We start from the raw sequence: 20,125 nt of genomic DNA on the forward strand, positions 1-20,125 counted from the left end.
CGTGGAGCCCGACATGGGACTCCATCTCACGACCTGAGATTACAACCTAAGCCAAAACCAAGAGTCTGTCACTCAACTGACTGCACCACCCAGTTACCCCTTATCCATGTCTTTAAACATATTTATAGCATTGTTAGTTCAGGGTATAATGATATACCATACTATGGATGTGTTAACATTTATTTAATAAGTATTCTGTTGTTGGACACTTGGTTTTTTTCTAGTTGTTTTTTTATTGCTATTGTTATGTGATGAATAACTTACACATAAATTTTCTTTCATATGCAGGATGATTTTTCTAGAATTAAACTTTATAGTGGGGCAATGACTAACCCAATGGTTCTGAAAATTATTAAGGCCTTTGACACATATTATTAGATTTCTTTCAGAAAAACTACTCTAGATCATGATTCTATCAGAAAGGAATACAAAGGCCAGTTTCTCTAATGTTCATCAAGAATGGAAATTTAAAGGATTGCTACTTTTATAAGCAGAAGAATAGTGCCTTGTTTTAAAATTTGTTAGTGAGACTATTTAAATATGATTTCAGTTATATGTATATTTTTCTTGCATCAATTGTCTGTTCCTATGCTTCATCCATCTTTCTTTGGGGAATTTTTTGTCTGTTTTTCTTTGTATAAACTCTTTAGATTATATTAACCTTTATATCAAGATTACTATATTTGTTACAAATATTCCCCTTCCCACTCTATTGTTTGACTTCTGTGTCAATATATATATGCATATATTTCTGTGTGTTTACTTCAAGACATTTTAATGTTTTTGGTCAAATCCTTTCTTTTTCTTTTGGAATTTATCCCTTTGCTTTTAAGGTCAGTCATTTCTTTTTTATCTTAATCATATATGAAAATGATTCATTTATATATACATTTATAGACAGAGAGGCTTTCATTTTAATCATATAAATAGGATGAAGATCGATTAAAGATATATATCTCATATATATATAATATAGCTACATATATATAGTTTCTTCTATCTTTTTAAGGATTTCTTTTGATATTTAGCATCTGAAGTTTATTTATGGAACTAGGTAAAAGACTACTATTTTTTATCTCAAATATGCAACCAGTTTTCCTGGTGGTTTTATTACTTAATTCTGTTCTCTTTTCCTGACACGGTGCCATCACATATGGTATTCTTCTACTTAATAGAGTTTGTTTGTGGGTTAGCTGCTCCTTTGCTTTTTTTGTGAGTATCCATAGTAGTTATTAATGTTGTCCACCAATATTTCTGGCTCACTGGCTTTCAGGAATGTGGTTCGATTGCATTACCTGGCAGCCATACTCCTTATGTGTGAATGGAGTCATTTGACTCGCTCTGGCCAATGAAATATGAGGAGATGTGAGGTGCCTCTTTTCTGGGCTGGAAACTTTACTTGCCAGTGGGAGACATTCCAGAACTCTGTTCTTCTCCATCACTGATTCCATCAGCCTGGGTAAGGAGAAGTGGAGCTCAAGCCCCAGTCAACCTCCAATGGGCATGCCTCAGAAAAATACAAATTTTTGTTTCTAAGACACTAATATTTTGAGGTTGTTTGTTTAGTACAGCAGAAGCTAGTCTGTGCTGACCGAGACATAGCCCACTGTTTCAATTATAGTATCCCTAATGCATTTTAATATGTGGTCAAGTCAACCAGTCCTGCTGCTTCCCCACCACCTCAAAATATATTCTGGATAATTTTATCTATCTGTTCTTCCAGAAAACTTTTGACTTATTGCATCAGTGCTCTCCAAGGTGAATCTCAGTGGGATTTGGTTTAAATTGTATATATTATTAAACTTAGAAATAATTCACATCCATCCAACATTTCATCTTCCCATCCAGAACCATGGCATGTTATTTGTTTTGTTCAAAAATCATTTTATGTATCTCCATAAAATATTTTTATATAGAGTTCTGTATACTTATTATAAACATTATTCTTAAGTATTTTACATGTATTGTTATTTTGTGTCTGAGGTCAATATATGAATACTATTCTCTAACTAGTTTCTGCTGCTATTTAAGAAAGCCTTTTATTTTACACATTTTGTTATGAATTCTGCTACCTTACTGGATTTTCATTAAATTTTAATTTAATTACTTCTAATAATTTTTCAGTTCATTGTTTTGGATTATTTTTCAAAATCTTTATTTTTCAAATTGAAATTGTACACTCTAATTTAAACCAGTAATTTTTATTATGTCAAATAGAAACAATTGTGAATAAATCAAGTAAGACATAAATTATTTTTGCAATTATTAGTTTGGAACTATAATTTATACACTATTAGGTTTTCTCTCAAGTCATATTCTTTCCTTTTTAACTCTTTGTAGAGAATGATATAATGAGCTCACATCTATCCATCTTCTAGCTTTAAAATTTTTCAACGTATGTCTCTCTTGTTTTATTTGTACTTGCCCAATGCCTATCCACTCTACATATACATGCACATACACGTGCACAAACGCAGACACACACATGCACTGTCACACACACACACACACGCACACATACACAGACATATTTCCACTAAATTTCTCTGAAGAAAATGCCACAAAACCATAGCATTTTATTCACAACTATTTCATATATCTTAATTTTTAATCTAGATTATGGATTGTTCCTTCTTTAATTTAAATTTTCCAAATTATACTTGTTATACTGAAAACCTGCTGTTGGCTCTCCCAACTTGGTTCTATCTTTCTTTTTAATTGGACATATACCTGTTCATGATAAGACAAAAGGTTTTTGTTTTTTAAGTATTTAAGCAGTAGAGAGCGATATTCCATGCAAAGTGAATTGATGTCTTTCCCCAGGTCCTAAGTACTCCTTCCTCAACCTCGAGCATGTCATATATATTTTTCTCTTGGATACTCTAGGTAGACATCATGTCATCTGCAAAAAAAAATGTCTGATTGAAGCTAGAGCTTTCAGCATAATCAAGATTATACTGTTTGTCTCTAAGCAAGTTGAGAAATGCAGGATTCATATCCATTTGCTTTGATGCCAGAACACATGTTTTTAACTACTATTCCAGACTTTAACACAGTAAAGAAATATGCTTCTCTTTCCAGGTTACTAAGAACTGGATGTTGAAATTGATCCAATTCCTATTTGGCATCTACTGAAATGATTGGATGGCTTTGTCCTTTGATTTATCGATATAAAATTCTGTCTTAATAATGTTACTAATTTAAACCCATTGTTTAATTCCTGAGATAACTAATATTTGGAATCATATTTGGTTAGTTATATTTTAACATACTGCTGGTTTCAATTTGTTAGATTTTTTTTTTAATTTAGAAAACATTTACAAGCCCACATTTACAAGTGTGATTGGTTATGAATTTCTGTGTTATCTTTATCGTATTTTGCTATACCATAAAATGAAACAAGAAGCTTTTTAACTTTCTCTAACTTTGGAAAGATAATTAGTATGGAATAATTGGACCCCCTGGAGGTGTGAAGGTATTCATAATAAGGCCGTCTAACTCTGAAGGTTTTTCAAAGGCAACTTTTTGATAGTTTTGAAATGTCTCTAATCAATTTTGGCCAATTCTGTTTTCTTAGAAATTGTCCACTTCACTGAGATTTTTCAGGCATATTTACTTAATATTTAGTTTAATTTGATTCCAAAGATAAATATGTGTTAATTTTAGAACAGTTGAAAAACATAGAAGAGCAAATTTAAAAAATAAAAATCACATGGGTTTCAAGTTCCTTTTCACATTTTGGTCTAGGAACATTCTGGCTGTCCAGCTGGTTCCAGAATTTATTTAATGAAACTCGACACTGTCTTATTTTTCAAAAATGTAATTTAAGCACTGCATAATATTTTATGCTACGGATTTGCCCTAATTAATTTATCTAATTTCCTTTTGTTAGAAATTTATTAATTCTATATTTTCTTATGAATAATGCTAGAATATATACCTTGTGACAACGTATGTATACATGGTTATTTTCTGGGCATGTATTTTTAGAAATAGAGTTGGTAAGTCAAAGGTTATGAATTTTCTAAAGCTTTTTGGTCCTTATTTCCAAGCCAGCTTGTCTATACCTTTACCAACTCTGGCTATTACTTTTCAAATATCTATCTGGGAGTCTCTTTTTTATGATTATTCAGATCAAACATTTTTTTCACACATGTATTGGGCATTTATAGTTTTTATTCTCTGAGCTGCATTCTTTTCTCATTTTCTGTCAGGTGCTCATATTATCCTCATTCATTTAAATGATCTGTTAACTATATATATTGAAAATATTTTTCCTAGACTGTTGTTTGCTTTTGACTTTTAATTTCTTGGAAGTACAGACACTTTTCTTGTTTACACAGTCTAACTATTAATATTTTTCCTTTATGCTTTCCTCCTTTACTGTTATACTTAAAAAGGACTTCATTATTTCATTTCATATTATTTTGTTTTGTAATATTTTCATTTTTTTTCATTTTAAACAGCTCTTATCTTGTTACATTCCCTTTCTCATTTCCAGTTTCATTTGAGTTTATTCTTGCTTTTCTTTTTATTTTTAAATTTGCTGGCATAAAGTCTGTTTTCTTGCAGTTTTACTGAGTCACCTTCCACATTTATACCATGTCTCTCTTTCTTAAGTCAACGTTCTTCTTCTTCTTTTTTTTTAATCTATTTAATTTTTTTACCCAGCTTTCCTTTGGCTTATTTTGTTCTTCATTTGTTAAATGCTAGAAACAAACATTTAACTCATTTATTGTGATTCTTTCTTGTTTAAGAATAAAACAATTTATTGCTTTACATTTCTTTTCTCTAAGTGTAGCTCTGGCAGTGGTCCACGGGCTCCGACAGAGCATTGTTTTGTTCCCATTTTATTATTTTCTAAATAGTCTGTAACCGAGGGTTTTATTTCCCCTTTGACTCAATAACTATTTATGAGAATTTTTTTACTTATTTATTTATTATCCAAGTTTCTAGCCTTCTCTTTGTGGTTGTTAGAAATGTGTCCATTTGGTTTAGTTCTAACGGGGAATTTGGCCTGTAAATTTTTCTTTTTCATCAAGATTTTCTCGACGGTGCAGTACGTGGAAAGCTTTTGAAAACGTTCTCCTCACACATGAAAAAGTATTTATAGGGAACAAAGTTGGATCTACTATATATCTTTAGTTTTAGTAACTGTATTATTCACGTTTTTCTCAGTTGATGTACTGAAGGCATCTGAGGGTCATTAACCTTCTGACAAATGTGTCTCTGTTGGATCCTCCCTATGGTTCCAAAACATTAAAATATTTGGAAGGTTCATACAACTTTGTGATATCTTCATTGGAGATTTTATTCTTGTCATAATGAAATGACACTCTTTAATCCTAAGACTTGGATTACCTTTTGCTTTCTTTTTGTATGAATTTGTCTCATGTCGTTGTTGTTTTTAATGCTTTTTTAGACTCCTTGGTCTCATTTTTTATTGGCAAGGTTCATGGAAGTAGAACATAGTCTACAAATTTTACTTTCACTTCCATCTCTGAGTCTTTTATTTTTATTTTTTTATTTTTAAAAATGTTGTATTTAAATTCAATTTGCTAACATAGAGTATAACACCCAGTGTCTGAGTCTTTAATAGAGAGATTTAAAGTCACTTACATATATGGTGGTTATGTTGCTACGGCTAGCTGGGGAGGGTCTAGGCTCACTCAGGTAGATGATTCTGATATGTGCATTCACAAGCCTGAGGGATGCCTGGGGACACATTCCATCACAGGAAGAGCCAAGAGCCATTGCGGAAGAACTGCCCACAGCAAATCCCTAGAGGTTGGGGAGGGGAAAATGTTTTTTATTTAGGACAGAATGATCTCTCTTACTTATGAGCTTCCCTATTGTAGTCCACTCTGGGGTCCTATGTGATAGAAAGAGATGGAGAGATGGGATAAGGATGGGAAAGAGGGAGAGGGAGGGGAAGAGAGAGAGGAGAGCCAGAAGGTGTAGTTAACACTGCTACCAGCTCGGGGGTGGGGGGGCACAACTGCTCAGGCAGTGTTGCCATAGAGCCCATCTAACACATGTCACCCAAAAGAGAAAAGGCAAACCTTCTCCCACCTTTGCCACACCTACCATGTAGCTCAGGGACCCGAAGGACCACGGTGCCTGTGTGTATCTGTTGGTCTAGGGGGAGTAGCCGAAATGACAACTGGACCTGTGGGTACCTGAGTGGGGAGCATTGGAGCCCAGGGGATGTAATCTGGCAGTTGGTCGGACTTGATAAAGAGCCCACGAGGGATTCCCCAGGAGAATTCAACAAAAACCTGGCAACTTGAAGGGTACATTTTTGGAACCTAGGATCCTGCACATGGAGGCAAGAGAAAACACATGGATAATTATTATATCCAGCACCCTATTTGCACCTTCGGAGGTTGTGTTGCCTGGGGAACGTGGATTTATTTTCAGAACTAGCGTACATGTTTGCATTTCTTTCATTTTATTTTGTGTTTTCAATTTTAAATGATGTGTTCATTGATCTTCTGCTATAATCCCCACAGGTTTTTTTTTTTTTTTTTCTTTTTCCTGTTCTCATCTTTTATGGTTTGGAAAGTTTTCATTTTTTCTTCCTATCTTTCTTGAAAACAAATTTAAGTTTTTACTGTTGAACTTTCAAGAAAGAGCTCTACCTTGTATTTGAACCACAGGCTCCCAAGGGGTTCAGACAAGTCTGGAGAGCTTAAGGGAGGCCTCTGCCAGGAGTCTATTTTCATGAGGGACTGAGGGGTTTCCTGGGGAAAAAGAATTACTTTCTCCACATTTATCATCTTCCTTGCATCATTTTTTCTCTAGGATTCTCCTAAGGGAAGAGCAAGTCACACATAATGAACTGTGGCAGCTTTAAGACGTCGATGAGTTTTGACACCCCTCCCATTGAGAACTGGGGTTCCATGATTTCTGCTTTTGGATATTGGTGGGCTCTGTGACTGCTTGACCAGTAGAATATGGTGGAAGATTTTCTGTGCCAGTTTCTGAGCCCAGGCAACTTTTACTTCCTGTCTCTTGGAACACTTGCTCTTGGTACCCTAAGCTGCCATGTAGGAAGTGTAACTTCCTTGTTCCACGTGGAGAAACCCTGAGCTACATGGACAGTGAAAGGGACCCCACTGAGTCCAGCCTCCTAGCCATTCACTGGGGCGCCAGTGTGGGAGTGGAGAGGCATTTTGGAAATGAATCCTCCAGCTCAACTGACACCATGTGACTCAGAGATGAACCGTCCAGCTGAGCTCTGCCTAAATCCCTTCTCTCAGGATCCGGAGCAAGATGAAGTGATTTTTGAAGCCATTTAATTTGGGGATTGTTGGATATCTCATAATAGATAACCAATACTCAACTTTGGACATTAGAAAGAACTAATGACTTTGAAGGGTTATAGCCATTCATTTCACTTCTAGCCCAGCCCTGCCTGGACTGGTTAGTATCTAAGTACTACGGAAAGCAATACAACCCGGAGAAATCTGTTTTTATGGCAAACTATTTAGCTTATAGGGACTTAAGCACTATCATACCCACTAACAAATTGTAACAAAAAAATAGAGGGGCGACTGGGTGACTCAGTCACTTGAGAATCTGGCTCTTGATTTTCGCTCAGATCATGATCTCAGGGTTGCAAGATTGAGCCCCGTGGCAGGCTCTATGCTCAGTGAGGAGATAGCTTGTCCCTCTCCCTCTGCTGCTCCCCTTGCTCTCTCTGTCTCAAATAAATAAATAAATACAATCTTAAAAAAAATTAGAGAGACAGTTTCCTTCACCTGTCCTGTATTTTCTCCACATTTATTATCTTCCTTGATGCACTTTCAACTAATTTTTCCTTTCTTCTACCTTCTGGAGAGTTTCTCTAACCTGTCCTCTATCCCTTGATGATCATGCATCAATCCCTCTCTTTCTTGTATGAAATCTGGATTTTGATTTTGCTATTGCATTTCCATTTCCTTAATGATCTTCATGATCTCATTTGTATTTATTGGCATCTCATTCTGTTGATATGACCTATATTCCTCTTGGAGCTTGGTATGCTAGTTTCATGGAGATTGTATCTTAGTGGATGCTCTAAAGAGTACCCAACAATTCTCTAGAATCCTTTTCATGGATTGTGTTTTCAAAGTCCTGCTCCTCCTCCATATCTTCAGAATATTATTTTTGTTCCCTTCTCAGTAGGTTTGGTCACCTGCAATGTTGACTTCCCCCCCCTGTTTCTTGGGAAACACTCCCCAGGCCAAGTAGATGCTGGATATCTTTATCCATTTCTCTGATCATCAGTACCCTGGTCAAATGTCATTTCCAGTCCAAGCTGAATGGCACATTGGTGTGCTCAATTTCTGTCTGACTCAGTTTATGTCACAACTCTAGCTGACTTTCATCAATTAGGGGTCCAATGAGTCAAGATAGGGATATCTTCTCCACTGAGTTCTCTCTCCTGGTCTGCATGTTTGCAGGGCTCTTCCTGTCTCCACATCCTTCCCCCGCCACACTAGGAGCTTCATTTGAGAAGTAGATATCAAATGCTAGTGCCGGAGAAACAGTTAAGGACACAGTTACTTGCTGAGTAAATGAAGACACTTCCTCTGTAGAGTAAGTATAAGAGCTGATGACAAGCAAATTCCATTCCTTTCTCTCTCCTAACATAATAATAAATCTTTATCATGGGTGAAGGTTCTAGATGCTCTTGTGAGCATCATTCTGTTCACCAATACCAAGCAGATCATTCTAGGCCACTTTGCCATGCCTTTACTCATGCTGTGCCCTCTGCCTAGAATGCCTTTCATGCACTTGTCCATGATGCAGTACCCTTGGCAAAGTCCTGCTAATCTTTCAAGGTCTCTTTAAATGTTGTCCTTTTCCCTCTTTAGTCTTTGCTCCTATTTCTTCATCCCTGCTCTGAGATTTTTTTTTTTTAATTTTATTTATTTATGATAGTCATACAGAGAGAAAGAGAGAGAGGCAGAGACACAGGCAGAGGGAGAAGCAGGCTCCATGCTCCGGGAGCCTGATGTGGGATTCGATCCCGGGTCTCCAGGATCGCACCCTGGGCCAAAGGCAGGCGCCAAACCGCTGCGCCACCCAGGGATCCCTTCATCCCTGCTCTGTACACCTATAGCATCTGCCTTGGTTTTATGGAGTTTATTATATTTTCTATTTTATTTTATTTTATTTCTTAATTTTTAAAAAAGATTTATTTATTTCGGGGGGGAGGGGCAGTGGGAGAGGGAGAGGGAGAGAGAATCTCAAGCATACTCCTCCAACTGGGTGCTCCATCTCATGACCTGAGCCAAATAAGAGTTGGTTGCTCAATTGACTGAGCCACCTAAACACCCTTATTTTATTATTTACCCTTATTTTATTATTTTTTAAAGTAATCTCGACACCCATCATGGAACTCAAAATCCCAACTTTCCTATTTTATTTTATTTATTTATTTATTTATTTTTTTTATTTTTATTTTTCCTATTTTATTTTTTGAGAGTAATCTAGGCACCCAGTATGGGGTTCAAAATCCCAACTTGCTGATCGAGTCACATGTTCTACCAACTAAGCCAACTAGGTGCCCCCATATTATCTGCTTTAACTATCATTTAGTTGCCACTCATTGCTGCAAAAGATGGTAAGTTCCTCAAAGGAAAAGGGTAGGCCTTATTCTCTCATATTTCTCCACCCTTGGCCTGATGCAAGGCATGGCCCAGTGCCTGACATATAGTAGGTCAAATAAATGTTTGTCGAAGGGGTTGGTGTGGCTCTGGTGGGATCTTGCAATTGACTGAATGGCCCAAGGCATCTTGTTATCTTGGGATCAGAATTAGGTCTCAGATCAAAAAGTCCCAAGTGTCATAAGACCAGGCCTTATTGCACCTGTTGGTAGTCTACTGATGTGAAGGATGGCACTGGCTCACAAAGGCCATGAAGGTCCTACCTCCCCCTTTGGATGACTCCTTAGGTGTGGTCTCTTTAGCAATATCAGTTGGTATGCTTGGGGAAAGAGCCTAGTGAATCATGGAAGGCCTCCAGTGCTGCACTCCAGAGTTTGCATAGGCTAGGAACATACCACTCACAGGTTGTGTGCCTCTGGTCATATTTATTCACCTCACTGTTCCCCAGCCCATCTGTAAGGTGGGAATAATAACAGTACTTAACCTGTTGGGTTGTCATGGAGATGAAACAAATTACTACAAGTGAATCACGGAGCATGCTGCTGGCTCATCATAAGCCCTACATAAGCGATGTAATTCTTGTTATCCTTGTTAATGAAGATTCATTGGTATTATCTGCCTGTGTTGAGAAAGATTCTGAGGACTTGTCTGGGCTTAGCTAGAAAAAAGTATACTGTCTAGTGTGTAAGAGGTGGTGGCCCATATGCCCAGTATTTGCCGATCTTGTTGTAGGCACTAAAAAACTGAAAAGTCTTTATTTTAGCAGGGCACTGTGGGAATGGTGCAGATCTGGTGGCTTCTAGACAATCTCTGGAGTTTAGTTCCAAGGAGAGGCCAAAGGAATTCCTAATCTCTCATAGTAGAAATGATGGAGTGTGCATGCACGAACACATTGAACACACATCACACATGCATGGACTGCACAAGAGGATGGAGACAGCACCCACCTTCTCTGTGGCCAAGTAAAGGGTTAAGAGCCTAGAGAGGCTCCTGGGCCCATTTTGCATATGAGCATTTCCATGTTAATAGAACATTTAAAGGAAAATGCTCTCTGTCAATTGATTGTATAAATATTTCATCCGGAGTAAGTGGCAGCAATGAAGGTCTCTGGAAGACTTTCCCTGAGAGCAGTGTGAAGGATAAAATTAGGGCGTTATTGTAGAAGAAATAAGACACAACGGGGAGTTACAAACACTTGATCCAAAGTGTAAAAAATGGTCCCCTCGCCTCTGTGCAGCCTGGAGCCTGGGCCGATTAAATCCATAATGGAATGAGTAAGTTTGGGCCGCATAAATTTGTCTCCCTTCCCCAGGAATCCTGCCCGCCGCCTGGCTAGATTAATGGCCAGGAGCCTCGCACATAATGAAGTGCGCTACCCTGGCACCCGTTCATGAATTTATTATGGTGTCCACAATTGGGCTGGATGGCGGAGACATCTTTATAAATCCTGCATTTAGCGCTGCCGAGATGAGCACTTCACTCCTAATGGCGAGCCTGATTTATCACCAGGGGCCCTGCTCCTCAGCCAGGCCCCTCCCCAGCACTTCTCGAAGGAAATACAGGTCATCTTGCTGATGGAAATGAAATGTGAAGGTAATTAGAGGATGCCAAATGGAGATGGGAAAGGGGGCACCATGGACATTTTAAATATGTTGGTCATCTTTTTCCTTGGAGCAATTATATCAGGCTGATTTATTTTTACAGTTTATAATCACTTAACTACCTGTGGCTAGGGATTTTTTTCTTTAACCTCAAGCTTTGGAACAAGAGACAGGCTTTTGATTTCTCTTTCTTAGGATGGCATAAGGGGAATTCATCCCGCATGCCTCAGGCTCTGAGTTCCTGTGCAGTCTCATAGTCATTGCAACTGGCTGCTGGGAAAGGTCCTGGTCAGTCCATCTCTGGGGTACTGTTGTGTGTGTGTCCTTGGCAGGTGTCAGGACCCATCTCCGAGGAGGATGCAAAATTACATACTTTTCCCAGAAGGTCACAGGGGCTGACCCACAACAGGTGGAAGAACAGAATGATTAAGAGTCACATCTGATGGACACAGACTCTAATCCTGGCTCCTCCACTTTCCAGCTGGCTGACTCTGAATGTCTTGCTTCACTTTTCTGAGCCTCAGTTTTCCCGTCCATAAAATAGGTATATCAGTATGTCCCTTAGGTTGTCATGAAGATTACATGAGAAAATGTTTGCAAACTCTCAACATAGTGCCTAGTGCATAGTAATCACCCAGAAATTTTAGAATTGTAAACCCTGAAGAGTTTACAGGGCCACCACACTGTAACTTGGTCAGCCCATATTTAATGTAAAACTGACTGTGGACACTGTGAATTTAGACTTAAGGCTTTACCCTGCCACATTGGCCGCTCTTTTAGTGGGAAAAGTAGTGCATTACAGACGATTTTAGTACAGAGCTGCAGAAATGGTAAGAGTATGACAAGAGCGTGATGGAGGAGTCCTAAACTCCAAAGGTGGTTCTAGAAATGCTGAATCAGGAATCAATGCTTCCTGAAAAGGAGGAATCTTACTTATTAAGCATGAATTACAGTTTATATGGCACTTTCAGGTGGAGTAATTTTATTTTTTTATAACAATCTTGTGGTATGGACAGTTGACAGGTGAGGAGGTGGGGAGCAAAGAGGCAAGGTCTCCTGGCTTCCAGGAGACAGCCCAGAATACCAGTGTCAGCACTGGACTCAGGGGCTACCAACATGGATTTGAATTTTGGCAAAGCATTGGTTTAATTGATGATCAATTTAGTTGATGATGGCCTGACCACTGAATATCAAACATATTAACAGGCATACCCAATTCCCTTCTAATGTTAGTGAAATATAACTGTCTTAAGAGTTTGGTTGAGATGCACTTGGCTGGGTGACAAAATGTGTGTGTATGTATGTGCGTGTGTGTGTGTGTGTGTGTATGTATGAATCTCCCCAGATGCTTTTAAGATTTTTCTCTCATCTTTGGCTTTCAATAGTTATTTTATGATGTGTTTTTCTCTGTATTTAATTCTGCTCGGGGCTCATGGTGCATCTTGAATATATCTCTTGATGTATTTTGCAGTTTTGCCACATTCTTAGCCACTATCTTTTAAAATATTGCTTTTTCTCTTCTCTCTGGTTATTTTCAAACTGGATATTTTCTACCCACATATTTTCCAGATCATCAATCCTCTTTTTAGCTGTGTCTAATCTGATAAATCCATTTATTAAGTTCTTAGTTTTAGCTATCATATGTTCTACCTTTAGAGTTTCTATCTGGCTTTTTAAATACAGATTCTAGTTCTTTGGTTAAATTCCCTAGAGCTAAAATTTCTTTCTAGAAAGTTCTATTTTTCTTTTTTAGGTTATTTATTTGACACAGAGAGAGAACAAGCAAGGGGAGCATCAGAGGGAGAGGGAGAAGCAGGCTCCCCACTAAGTTGGGAGCCTGATGCAGGGCTTGATCCCAGGACCCCAGGATTATGACCTGAGCTGAAGCAGACACTTAACTGACTGAACCACCAAGGCGCCCCCCTGTTTTTCTTTAACATAGAATCACAGTCGCTTTAATGTTCACATTGGATAACTCAATATCTGGATTACCTGTGAGTCTGTCCAATTGATTTTTGTGTTCTTTTGGTCTTGCGTCCTGGTATGTCTTGCAATTTTTTAATTGAATTACCAAGTATTTGTATTAAAAAATTGTAGAGATTCTGGCTGCTGTTTTATTTTCTCAGGGGGTTTTGTTTCTGGAAGGCAATGAGAGCAGGTTCAGGTTGTTTTAATGCAATCAGGTATTGAGATGCCTTGACATTAGGTCTCAGCATCTCCATTGCTACCACTTAAATGCTAGCAGATGGCCCAAGGGGAAAAATGATGGAGAACTTCAAGCTCACCTTGATGAGTTCACTTCTCTTTGGGGTCATGGTCCCTCAGGTCTCAGCTTCTTGGTATTTCTCTGAAGACTTCAAACAGAATTTTTAAAAATGTTTATCCAGTTTTTCTAGTTACTCTCAGTGGGAGGGTCATCTACTACAAACTCATAGCTGGGAGTGGAGGTCTGATATATGTTAATTATGATTTTGCAGTTCTCTTTTCATGTTTTGGTGCATATAATTTTTATTCTTGCCTAAATTTATTTTTATAGGCTCTTCAAGCTCATAGGCCTTGTGCTCTGTATCACCCAAATAAGACATAGTGAAAATAACAATAAGTAATGTTTATTTAGTGTCTGCTGTATCCCAGAAATGATTCTAACTGCTTTTACATATATTAACTTATTGGGATGTCATTAACATCATTTTACAGATGAATACTGAGGCACAGAGAAAATGGTAGCTAGCCTCCCAGATGGCCCTAGATGCTCCCTGCCTTCTGGTTGTCACACCTTTGTGTAGTCGCCTCCCACACTGTACCAGGCTTGATCTATATGACCAGTAAACTATGACAGAGGTGACAGGATGCCACTGCCAAGATTAGGTTATAAAAGGCTCTTTGGCTTCTGTCTTGATTGTTTGCTCACATCCTCTCTCTTACACATCACTTTTTCTCTCTCAACCCCCTTGTTTTGGAAGAAGCCATCTGCCATGTCACAAGTAGTTCTATTTTACAGAGAGGCTCATGTGACCAAGAAATTACTGGGGCCTCTTGCCAGTGTCCAAGGGAGTGAGCTTGGAAGCACTGACACCAGCCCCAGTCGAGCCTTTGGATGACTACAGCCTCGGGAGATCCTGAACTGGAACCACCCAGCTAAGTCACTGCTGGATTCCTGACTCTCAGAAACTGTATGACATAATGCATATTTGGGGTCTTCAGCTGCTAGATTTGGGGGTAATTTCTTATGCAGCAAAGGGTGATTAATCCAGAGAGGTTTAAAACTGTTTACATGGACAGTATGGGGCTGAGTGGGATTAATTGGACACAGCATGTAAAGTCTATTGTGGGAGAAAAAAAGGCTACAGTCTGAAAATTTAAATTTAAACCCTTTAAATTTGAAAACAAGATTCTTTTGTTTATAAGGATTAACTTGTGGGAGGGAACTCATCATCCAGAGGCTGGGGGCTTTCTCATCAGACTTTTATTTTATTTCACACATCAGACTTTTCCTTACAAGAGGACAATCTAAGATCTAGTGAGAGTGACCCTCACCTCGCAGCCAACAATAAAACAGAAATCTCAGGCCTCTGACTGTAAGAAACTAGCTTCTGTGAACACCCCGGATGAATTTGGAAGAAGATACTAAACCAAGTTGTGGCCAACACCCTGGTAAGAGCCTCATGAGTCCCTGAGTATAGAACTCAACTCTGCTGGATCCAGACTTTGGAGCCCTGGAAGCTGTGTGGTCATAAATATATGTTGTTCTATGTTTGTGGTAGATGCTATGCAATAATCAAAAGCTAATACAAGGTTAAAATGCAACATTTAAGCTTTAAAAGCCAATCAAGGATTATAGTAAGTTTCTTTTGATGGACTCCCTTCCCCATTTCAAAGTAGAAATGATGTCTGGGAATCACAAGTTTTATTTTATTCTTGTATCCAGCTTCATCCTGAATATTGTTGAGTATCAATAAGATCCATATTCTCTCAGATATGTAGTTATAAAGAGCTCAATTTGCAAATTCTGGGTGCTCTTTAATGATACAGAGCTGGAAGCAGAAGCTTAACTTCACGGTCTGTCCCAGAGTGATTTTGCCTGTCAGCCCAAGTTAATGATTTGGTGGCCCTGGGTGTATTAAATTTGGTATCCAGCATCTTGAGAGTTATAGGGATTTAAAAAAAATCACTTTTTAAAATAGCTAAAACTATGTTTTAAAAATAATTTTAAATGAAATGTTTGGGAAATCTCTGAAGGATTTCTATGAAATTCAGGGCTTCAGAAGACACAGGCAAAATCCCAGACTTGGCAATTTCCCCAAGGACTTTTTAGCTGTGTTTCATATTGATTTGTAATTACTTTAGAGTATTTTGCCTTTTCTTTCACACTACCTTTGAAGGTCATTAGATTACAAGTATCTCCACACACAGACACACACGTGTGTGTGTATGTATCCATATGACATTATATATGTATGTATGTATATGAAGCATTATGTATGCATATATATGAGGCAGTGTGTGTGTGTGTGTGTGTGTGTGTGTGTGTGTTTGGCATTACTTATGTGTGTATATTTCTGGAAAGGGAGCCAAGGTCTGAGTAGGGGGTTGGAGCTAAGGGCACTGAGGGACACAGGCTAATGTGTGCCTCTATATAGAATAATTGAAGAATAATATACAATTATTTAAGAATTTAATAGTTAATTTTAAAGTTTTTATTTAAGTTTACTGAATTCCTCTGCTGACTTTTCATTCTGTGTTTAGTAGAGATCATCTCACCAAGGATGCCAAAGAGGTTTGGTTTCCATTAAGACTGCCCCCAGAAATCTGATTCCGGTTGTACAAAAGTACAGAGTCTGAGAATGGTTTTTCAACTCAGCAATACTGACAGCTGGGGTCAGATGATGTCCTGTGCATTGTAGGATGTTCAGTAATATCCGTGGCCTCTACCCACAAGATTCCAGTAGCATCTACCCAAGCCCACTCCAGGTCATGACAATCAAAACTGTCTCCTGGGGCATAGACTGCCCAGTTGAGAACCTCTGCTCTAGAAGAAACCAAGCTTCAGGCATATAGCAGCTGTTTGGCAAAAACAATTTTTCTTTTTTCTGAGGCTTCTGCCTCCTGGCACTCCGGGGTATTCGGGATCTTCAATCCTCTGCCGCAGGCAGACTTTATAGAGCTCTAGACTATAGGAGAGATTCGATCCAGAAATTAGAAATCTTCTAAAATTCTTGTTTCAGAAATAGGAGGGACAGAGACCCAGAGAGGAGAAGGAGTTTCCACCAGAGCCAGGAACCCTTTCCTCGATTGACAAGCTCCCTTATCGCCTCTGTCTTTCTGTGCTTCTCACATACACTCCTCAGCCTCTCCTCTCACTGCAGCCTATGTGTGGTTTGGGGCTGACACAAAATCAAGGCAAGAAAGGAGGCGCTGTTCCACTGACTAATCAAATACACATAAAAGCTCTTTCTGAACTATAATTACGTTTGTTCGCTCCTTGGGTTGATTTATTTTTTATTTTAATTGTCAGCCCTGCTCCACCATGATGCTAATAGAAATGTTATTGCAGCCAATATGCGCTAAAATGATGTCTAAAGATTATTAATGAGAGCAATAAGAAGGTGTCTTCATAATAAGTCAGCATTAACGGAGTAATTCATTTTACCTGATGTAATTGGATTGTAGCGTTTCAATAGCCTGGGACTTCCTCCTAATTGGGATTAGCTACAGCTTCCTCCTTTTAGGGGAACATTTAACTCTTCCTCTTCTACTTTCCAATTTTTTTATGCAGTAATTAAATGTGAACTGTTGGGCATTTCTGGAAAGGGAGCCAAGATCTGAGTAGATGGCTGGTGGTGAGAGGAAGGGGCGGGCCCAGGCCCCAGAGGGCCACCTGCTGGGAGAGTCCTCCCGCCCCCTCCCTTCCTCCTGGGTCCTCTCTCCCAGCTCCCCCTCCTGCTCCCTCCTCCCCACACTCAGCTTCCCCAGCTCTGCCTCTCCCTGCTCATCAGCCCTCTACTTCTTCAAGAACGAGTCGGGGATCTTAGCGTAGAAGGGAGGCCAGAACCATGCTGGGAGAGACAAGATCTAGCCAGCAATTGCCCAAAACATGTGGCCTTGGAGAAGGAAACTCATATCCAGGTCCTCCTGGGTACCGAGACTCCGGTCCGGCACCCTGCACTGAATGTCTCCGATCCCCATGGAACAGCTTCAGAGTAGCCTCATTTGCCTGGTGAGGGAATCAGGGCCGGGCCACCAAGTCCATGCCAGCCATCCACCTGCCCTGCCCTGCCCGCCCTGCCCCGCTGCTCAGGGAGCCCAAATTCCCCAGATCATGGAACTCATAGTACAGGAAAGGATTTTAGGGGGTGTGGAGACGGAGAGTTTTTACCAAACAATTATCTATGACTCTTATGAGGGGAAAAAATGGGAACTAGTGCATCAAACCCTTTGCGCGCAAATTTATTTAAGTGAAGAAGTGAGTCAACAGAAGGAGGATCATTATGTAAACATGCCATAAAGGCACAAATACTGACTCTTCAGTGGAGGCCTCTGAAGCGTGGTACAGCCTGGTCTTTCACTGGATCCATCGTGGCTCTCAGTTGGCCGGCAGCGGAAACCAATCTGCCTGATTTAAGGAGGGGAATTATTGGAAGCATATCCCTGATTAGGGCCACGTACTCCTTTGCGCTGAGCACCAAGGTCAGGGATGAGGCCTCAGGGCCTCTCAGTGATGCCACGATGAGCAGCACAGCCAGTGGCAGTGATTCATCACGATAACTATCACCTTCTTCATCATCCTCATCTCAAAGGCAACCAACACATATCGAGTGGTTACCCCATGCCAGGCATGGAGCGCTTGACATGTGTTACCTCGTTGAATCTTTACGATCCTTCCCACACTTTTTTATCATCTTTACTGTGTCTACTGAGGCACAGAGATCACAAGCAAGTTGCCAGAGCTCGCAGCATTGTCGGGCAGCCTGCAGAGACAGGCTGGTATGGTAGCTCAGAGCAGGGAGGCCAGGAGACAGCCAGGTTGTAGCTGGATCATGCCACAACCCCCAGCCAGGGAGACGCCGCTACTAAAGGCCAGTCACCACTACAGCCCCATGGCCTCCACTGACATTTAGATCAGGATGTGGTGCCACTGCCAGACGCCTCTCTACTCTATGTCCTACTTAGGATCACAAGTATCCCCCTCCAAAGATAGGCAAGAAATATCTGTTTGGATAGGCCTAGGTCATATGGTTACATCCAAGATGCAAGGGCAGCTGAGAAAGTGGGAAAGTGACTCGTTCTACAGTGGGCTATGGTCTCTGCCCCATGAGCATTGATAGTGAACAATTGGCAAACATGGGCATTCTCAAACTTTTTGGTTTCAGGATCCTGCTTCCCTTCAAAACTTATTATTGTTGAGGAGCCCAAAACTTTTTGTTTAGATAGGTTATTGATATTTACCAGGTTAGAAATGAAAAATAAGCAATATTTATTCATTCATTTACTTAAAAATAACAATAATGAAGCATGGCACAGCTTTACATTTTTGTAGATGTAAAATAGTCTCTGAGGAGGCTCCCTTGTATACTCATGAGAAAACGACAATAAAAAAAAGGCAAATGATGTTTCAGTATTTAGTATTTAGTGAAAACAAGGGGTAGGTTTTGGGAACCCCCAGTGGTTCCTTGACCTCTCTTTGAGAACCACTGTTCATTGATCAGATAAAATCCAATACCTAGGTTGTGTCCTCTGCACTCATGACCTTCTTGAGGTTGAGCTCCTCCTGCCTCTTTGCCCTAAATGTGGGCAGAGCTTCTCTAGTATATAGCCCTGAAGCCCTTGGGAGCTGTCTGCAGAAAGCACCAGACAGAAGGAGAATTTTCCTGAGCTCTTGTCGTCCCATTAAAGCTGGGAAGATGCTCACTCATCATTCACTGTGGTCTTACTGTGTGCTGGGCACAGAGCACTAGGCTCTGGGGACAGAAAAATGGATATGGCATGGCTCATTTCCTCCAAGGTGACAAGTGTTCACACCTCCCGTTAAGTGCTCTAATTAAAGCAAAGGGTGCTGAGGACCTCAAGGAGGGAGCAGCTTGTTGTGCCTGGGTCAGGAGCCACAGGCTCCCTCAGTAAGAATGCTCTTTCCCAAGGCTCCCTTCAACCTCAGGGAAGATAGAATGTCCCCCTCCACCCCAGACACCCTCATCCTCTCTGTATTCACCCTACACAGGATAGGCTGCTTAGGGATCACGTGTGACCCCACGTCAACCAGGTGAGGACAAGCAGGAAGAGCAGGAGACTCAATGCCGCAGAGAGCAGCCCTCAACCAATGACAGATGGGGAGTTGGTATCCCAGCCTCCTTGTCCTTGGGTGGGATAACTCTGAGGAGCATTCCCACGGTGTCCCTGGGGTCCTCAGAGGGTCATCTGCTCAGTTACACACTATCTGTGGCTTCCCTCCCTGCTCTGCCCTACTTCCCCACTCCCCTGCTGGTACTTCCCAGGACCATCTTCCAAATAAATGATTTGCATTTGAACCCTTATCTCAGCATCTGCTTCTGGGGAAAGAGAAGATATGGTTTAATAGATTTTTCAAACTCTCCAGCATAGAATTCACCTCGGTTTAGCACAGCAGGTTTGTGTGATCATTTGTTTAATGTCTGTGTTCCCACGAGACTGTAAGTACCTTGGCGAGAGAACCGTGACTCTTTGTTCACTGTTGAATCATTAGTACTGAGCATGGGTTTTGGCACATGGTGGTCCCTTGGGAAAATATTTGTTGACTGATTGAGTGGACAAATGATTGAATGGATGAAATCCTTCAAACTATTCTCCAGCTGTCCTAGAGAGTCCAGCCACCATTGTTCCAGAAACATTGCTTCT

Source organism: Vulpes lagopus, chromosome 8, assembly GCF_018345385.1.
Source record: "Vulpes lagopus strain Blue_001 chromosome 8, ASM1834538v1, whole genome shotgun sequence".
NCBI classification, from domain to species: domain Eukaryota; kingdom Metazoa; phylum Chordata; class Mammalia; order Carnivora; family Canidae; genus Vulpes; species Vulpes lagopus.